We start from the raw sequence: 7,911 nt of genomic DNA, 5'->3' as shown, positions 1-7,911 counted from the left end.
AGGCAGCTAGAGCCGTGTTTTCAGAATCGATACTGGAGTGTTTTCGTGACCAACCAAAACCAAAACCAATGGGAAAACGGTGTACGAAATGTAATGAAAGTATGGACAAATAGCGCCAAAGTGTTTCAGAAGAAATATGTTTCGTTATTTTTCACAGAGTAGCAGTTTAGTTTTACTATATCATCAGGAGCCGGCCGAAGTGGCCGTGCGGTTAAAGGCGCTGCAGTCTGGAACCGCAGGACCGCTACGGTCGCAGGTTCGAATCCTGCCTCGGGCATGGATGTTTGTGATGTCCTTAGGTTAGTTAGGTTTAACTAGTTCTAAGTTCTAGGGGACTAATGACCTCAGCAGTTAAGTCCCATAGTGCTCAGAGCCATTTGAACCATTTTATATCATCAGGAAATTATCTGGAGCACAAACGGTATGTCAAGAGCGGACTGCAGCCCTTGTTGGAACATGCTTGTCATTCTGAGGATTAAGCCTCTTTCGAACAACACTCACAAAGAAAGTTAAGAATTTAGCGTCTCGTAGGGGACTTGGTCCATATGGACGGACAACTGGCTCGGGTTTGACAATATAAACAGCCATGGCCTTGTTTCAGAAATCATTCTGTTACCTGTTCGGAATTATTTTGGTAAATTGTGGGAAACGTAAATGAAGACGCAAAACAGTTATTTAGTACCGCTCCTTCCGAATACAACAGCAGTGACCTACAGAACCGCTACGATGGATAACACTCGATTAGTTTCACAACACACCACAGTTCTTATTTGCGTCAATTACAGTAAACATATGCCTTATTAGACTGAACAGTATACAAGAAAATTCCATCTGATCGATGATAAACTATGTTGATAGAGAAACATAACGGCATAAAGTCGTGGCAGTACTGTGATATTCAACCTATTGCTCTGATAAGATAGTGGTTTGCCAGATACGAATGTGGTAGACGTATGTAAAACCCGTTATTAGGCGCGATTCCACCATGAAAAATTACCAGTCGTATCTACTGGATAGACATCAGAGATTCCGAAACTTCTTCGTGTGATTAATAATGTTTCCACAAATATCACCTGTATATCAGTATATAAGGTAAAGGCGGGACAGACGCAGCACATTTTTTTAAATTAATTTTTATCAATATATAAACACTTAAATCGCAATAAGATTAGGCAAGATTGATGGTTTGAACATTGTATTTTACTATAGATACCATCGCATTACAAAAAACTTTATAACAAAGGAACATTCTTATGATGTACAAAGGCTTGTAAAGTTCAATTAATTATTAAGTGGCGGGCAAGATGCCACAGAAGGGAGGGACAGATGGACAATGGCAAAATACATTGAAAATGACATTCACTTTGATTTTTCTTTTTCAAGTTTGTTTTTAAGTCTTCCACACAAACGACACGTGTTCTCATAGAGAGTGCATGATTCATGGGGCACCCTAGAACATCCTACACATTGAACCCAGTCAGAGGTAGACGACTTTTCTTGATAAAGTTCATGGCGCTCTACACATTCGTTTCCTTCGAAATTTAATTCATCGGAGGAACTACCGTGTGGGGAAATATCATCATCATCTTTTTCTGAAACGGAGTCTTCAAACAGACGCCTCTTTGGCGGGTTTTTCCTTCTGGTTTTGGGGATTTGATTTCTTTTAGCCGCTACATTTTTGTGGGCAAGAGCTTTTCCTTTCTTGTTTCTTTCAGTGATTTTCTTCCTTTCCGTTGCTATAAAACCGTCGGGTCTTATATTTGTTGCTGATTGCTTTCTTTTGGATTGATTTCTCTGAGGCAGTATAGGAACAGGTGAAATCTTTTCCAGCAATTTTGATAGAGTCTCTCCATGAGATGTCACTGAGTTGTCACTTACACAGCAGCTGCTTTCATCAGTTGGTCGATGAGTGGCCAAATTTGTGCAAGGTCTGCAGGTAGTAGGGAGTCCTCTTAACACATTTGTTTCAGACCTTGATGTTGAAGGCTCATCTGGAGTCAGATCATTAGAGACATCTGCAGTAGTTGGGAGTTCAGTATTATTAATGTCTGAAACAAAGGCATGGTTTGGAATTACTGCTTTGTCAACATCTACATCTACATCCATACTCCGCAAGCCACCTGACGGTGTGTGGCGGAGGGTACCCTGAGTACCTCTATCGGTTCTCCCTTCTATTCCAGTCTCGTATTGTACGTGGAAAGAAGGATTGTCGGTATGCTTCTGTGTGGGCTCTAATCTCTCTGATTTTATCCTCATGGTCTCTTCGCGAGATATACGTAGGAGGGAGCAATATACTGCTTGACTCCTCGGTGAAGGTATGTTCTTGAAACTTTAACAAAAGCCCGTACCGAGCTACTGAGCGTCTCACCTGCAGAGTCTTCCACTGGAGTTTATCTATCATCTCCGTAACGCTTTCGCGATTATTAAATGATCCTGTAACGAAGCGCGCTGCTCTCCGTTGGATCTTCTCTATCTCTTCTATCAATCCTATCTGGCATGGATCCCACACTGTTGAGCAGTATTCAAGCAGTGGGCGAACAAGCGTACTGTAACCTACTTCCTTTGTTTTCGGATTGCATTTCCTTAGGATTCTTCCAATGAATCTCAGTCTGGCATCTGCTTTACCGACGATCAACTTTATATGATCATTCCATTTTAAATCACTCCTAATGCGTACTCCCAGATAATTTATGGAATTAACTGCTTCCAGTTGCTGACCTGCTATTTTGTAGTTAAATGATAAGGGAACTATCTTTCTGTGTATCCGCAGCACATTACACTTGTCTACATTGAGATTCAATTGCCATTCCCTGCGCCATGCGTCTATTCGCAGCAGATCCTCCTGCATTTCAGTACAATTTTCCATTGTTACAACCTCTCGATACACCACAGTATCATCTGCAAAAAGCCTCAGTGAACTTACGATGTCATCCACAAGGTCATTTATGTATATTGTGAATAGCAACGGTCCTATGACACTCCCCTGCGGCACACCTGAAATCACTCTTACTTCGGAAGACTTCTCTCCATTGAGAATGACATGCTGCGCTCTGTTATCTAGGAACTCTTCAATCCAATCACACAATTGGTCTGATAGTCCATATGCTCTTACTTTGTTCATTAAACGACTGTGGGGAACTGTATCGAACACCTCGCGGAAGTCAAGAAACACGGCATCTACCTGTGAACCCGTGTCTATGGCTCTCTGAGTCAAGCGGGATAATTCCAGGAGCTCTAAATCCGGATACACCAATCTGGACAGTGGCAGCACGAGTCCATGCTTTGGAGAGCAACTCTCCAAATTGCTGCCTTGTAATTCTTCTATCTTTGCGTAAATTACCTACAATCCATGAATGACAAGCCTCTTTAAAGTAGGATTTCAGTGGCTTGAAAAATGATCGGTCTGGTGGCTGTATAAAGTGTGTCGTATGACTAGGCAAACAAATTACCGACACTTCATTTTCAACAGCTATATCCAAAAGGGTGACACAATTCATATGAGAGACACGACCATCTAACAGAAGAAGAGCAGGATCAGGCGCCTTTCTAGGAAGGAAATGGTTTTTGAACCAATCCATGAAAATATCACTGTTGACATAAGCGGATTCTCTCCTCATAACAACTGATCCTGGAGGCACGTTGGCTTCAGCGTCTTGTTTTTTATTCACTCCTTTGTAAATGCAGTAAGGTGGTAAGAAATTTCCCTCACCATTATAGCATGCAGTAACTTTTATTGTCTCTCCTCTTTCAGCAGAAGCAATGACATGGGTATCTCTGTTCCTTTTGCCGCAACAACCTTCCCATGCTCATTGTTTAACTGTAGATACTACCTGGTTTATCCAAAAGCCCATTTTCGGTCAACGTGTGTGTAAACATATCAAAGTAAGAACTGACTTCGTCTCTGTTCACTCCAATCGCTCTGGCTACAGAAAGCCCTGCTGCTTAAGCCCTCCTTCAAGTTTCTTTTCCTTGTTGAGTTTCTTTTTCAGTCCCAGCTGATCAGCTAAATTGAAAGCCATCTGACGTCTGACGGTTTGGGAGCAAAGCCACATGATTGTAATTTCTTTACATGGGCAACTAATTTCCTTTTTGCATCTTCACCCAAGTATAATGATGGTCCATACAATGCTTTCTTGAAATTGTGCGTAGGAAGTCTTCTTCTTGATGTTCGTTATGGTATATTTTTCATTCGAGCTGCTTTCCATTTAGTATAACATTCCTCTTAGACTAGTTTTACTGTCTCTGATAGATCTTCTGCAGTCCATTTTCCCCTGTCTGTAGTCCTAATGCGTTTTCTCTTCATTTTTCTGTAAAACAAAAACGTATGAACTCCTGTTAGCATTGCAAGCATTGCGGCATCTGTCCGTTTTCGTAAGGACAGATGCCGCACCCCCATTTTCACCAATGATGTTATCAGGAGAAGCCATTACTCGATCGGCATAACATACAATGTTTCCACTGCACAATCTAAATACAAGTTATAAGCCACAAGGCGCTTACCTGCTAGTACATACTATTAAAAAGGAATCGTGTAAAATTTCCTTGACTCACCTTGGTCTCGTCATGCTATTTACTGAAGTTTCTTCTCTATTTCCCGCTCCTGAAGTACAAAAACTTGGGAGTAAACTGATCTCACCAGCTGTTACAACATCAGTGAGCGCAGCGCGCAAAACAATGTCTGCTGACGAATTTCTTGGAAGTGCGGTGTTGGCTCTGAGCACTATGGGACTCAACTGCTGAGGTCATTAGTCCCCTAGAACTTAGAACTAGTTAAACCTAACTAACCTAAGGACATCACAAACATCCATGCCCGAGGCAGGATTCGAACCTGCGACCGTAGCGGTCTTGCGGTTCCAGACTGCAGCGCCTTTAACCGCACGGCCACTTCGGCCGGCCCGGAAGTGCGGTGTCTGTCCTCCCTCGTCATCTGTCCCGCTTTTACCTTAGTACAGTGATGTGCCAAATGAAAATGGAAATTTTAAAATATTGAAACCTGATCATTAATTGACTGTCTGCTGACCCCAAGATTTACTTGCACATACAGAGTCATGTCAGTCAAATGGTTCAAATGGCTCTGAGCTCTATGGGACTTAACATCTGAGGTCATCAGTCCCCTAGAACTTAGAACTACTTAAACCTAACTAACCTAAGGACATCACACACATCCATGGCCGAGGCAGGATTCGAGCTGCGACCGTAGCGGTCGCGCGGTTCCAGACTGAAGCGCCTAGAACCGCTCGGCCACACTTGCCGGCCCATGTCAGTCAAGCGATAGTGGCCTATCCCAGTGTTGTTCAGTATTTATTTTATGGGCTACGTGACCAGTCACTGAACTGATCTTGAATTCATTGTTCATCATAAACATTTAAACTAAGAACAACAAAACTCCGTATTAATAGGAAGATAATGTAATTGCATATTTACTGAGGCCTCAGGCTATCCTGGAGATTAGTTCATCTTTCAGTATGCCTAACAAATACTACGCTTTTGCTTAGCTTGACAGGCGCGAGCGAGCTATAGCTAAGGATGTGTCAAAATCTTCCTTCTAGTTTTCTCATACGTTGGGCTGCCAATTACAACAAACTTTTTACTTTTACCCAAACAAATAGTTAATATTGCCGTTATCGTGGTAATTAGAACAGAAAAAAGAATTTACTGAAGTAATACGATGAAAGCACATACCAAACCACTCACGTTCAAATATGAAAGACAGATATAGCGTTCAAACTGTACAGATGGGTAAAAGGGCGAAAGGGAACTAAAACACAATTACATAATACGGTACAAAACGAATACTGTTTATGACTCGTTGGTTAACAGTGTTGTGCGACGGCCTGTGCTTTGCATTTCGTAGCGACCATGTACAAAAGCATAATTGAGACTGGAGTATAAGTAACGCCGAAATGTGTTGTATGATTCAGAACAAAAGTGGAAATCGTTTTGTCTATTGTCTGATTAAAATTACTTGATAGTTGACACTTAACGCGTTGGTGATGGTTTCCCCTAATCAGAACACTCAACGTCACGACCGATCAATTGGCCAGCTCAATTCCAATTTCTCGTCCGGCACTCTTTCTTGATGTGTATGCATCCCGAATCACCGAATCATGGGTGTGGCACTTTTATTTCGTGTTTAATCACAAATGATAACACACACAGAAACAACGATACAAATACACACGTTTCATACACAACACTAACAAAACATTACTCTACAGTTCCGCACAAGAGGCTATTAAGCGTCACATATACGGTTAGTATCATTATCAAGATCGGCTTACAGCTGATAAGCCTCGCACGAAAGCCGAGTTTTTGAAGGCTGCATGTCATTGTTGTGAATGGGTCATCGTAGTCATAAATGTAACAACTTCTTTCAGTGTTGTAGGGAACAAATATCCTTTTTTTATTTCTAAAGACTTTGATTAATTGATTGAAATGTATTCTTTTTATTTCTAATTCTTTGCACGTCATCATCGTACTGAGATTTTTGTTTACTCTTATTTTTTTCCTATCATTCTTTTTTCGTCTGGAATCTTCTGCCTGCGTTGCCTGTAATCTGTAATCAAGTGTGAACGAGGACTGCTCATCGGTTGGTAACGCGGCAGCTCGTCTAGCCAGTGTGTCGATGCTTTTAGGTGACCAACGATAGCGAGAAATTACAGTTTGCTCTTAGCGCTAAAACAGTTTTCTCGTAGAGATTAGCTTTAATCGCCGTGAACAAAGCGATCTTGATTTTAGTTCTGTCTCAGGCAGTTGACGGCCTTTTCCTCGGATACATAGGCTATTACGAGGTTGTGTTTGGCTTAAGACACCAGTTTAAAATCAGGGCTACACAACGCGTCGTCCGCCGCTGCTAAGTCAGTCGTTACTTAAAATCAGCCGTTAACAGAGCATCGCGCATTTCCGACATACCTCGCAGCGGCCACTTCCAGCACTGCTTGGTGTTACACGTTAACAGCATTTGTGAAGTGCCCCGCAGTGTTGAGTATCCCTCATAACTGAGCGGTAGCCGGCAAATGACTTGGCAACACTATAGCGGTAAGTGACAGACAGACATGAAGAATCTATTAATTTTAAACGGACTATAGTGAAAAATGTTCCTTTGAGATACTTACTCTTACTGATTACATGTTCTTCTTTTCTTGTGGTTTTAACCCTCATCGGAGAAGGGTCGGCATGCTTAGAAACTGATTTAGCATTGTTAATTTAAGGAGTGGTTGGATGACCTTCTTGTCTCCATCACATTACCCTCCAGGATGAAATACGGTATGGGTACCCCATCTGTCTCATGTGAAAGTAGGTGCAACTTTTGAAAATATTTACGAATCGTTTAACTGCACCGGGACTTTGGTACCTGCACAGTATTCACCTAGCGGGATGTGCGAAACCGCCTAACAATCACATCCAGGCTGGCTGGTACAACGACCCTCATCATTAACCCACCGGGCGGATTCGACCCAGGGCGAGCGCTTTAACATGCACAGCTGTTCGGGAGGAAGTTACTGATTACATGTTACTGAAATAAAACAGCATTCAACAGTTGCTACTGGTTTGACAGGTAAGGTTTCTAGAGAGTGGACCTAAAACGTTGATAGTCCGATATCTATTCACTTTTACCGAATTAGGTATAGGGGGTCCTAGTGCGAATATAAAAAGTTTCACTGTAGAACTGGAAAATTTGAATGCGATTTAATAAATGGGACAATTATTTATAAAGGAAAAGTGAAAGAATGGGAATGTTGTACAGCACTAAAACATTTAGCTTAGCATGTTTCGGTTTACAACAAATCATCACCGATTGTTGTCACCATTTCACAGAAATGCACTTACGAAAAAGAAGGTCTTTATTTATTTATTTGACTTTTTGTTTTTGCTTCAGACTACCGAAATTTTTTTTTTTGTATTGCAAGG

Source organism: Schistocerca nitens, chromosome 2, assembly GCF_023898315.1.
Source record: "Schistocerca nitens isolate TAMUIC-IGC-003100 chromosome 2, iqSchNite1.1, whole genome shotgun sequence".
Classification (NCBI taxonomy): domain Eukaryota; kingdom Metazoa; phylum Arthropoda; class Insecta; order Orthoptera; family Acrididae; genus Schistocerca; species Schistocerca nitens.
Note: the sequence above shows the minus strand (reverse complement) of the source record.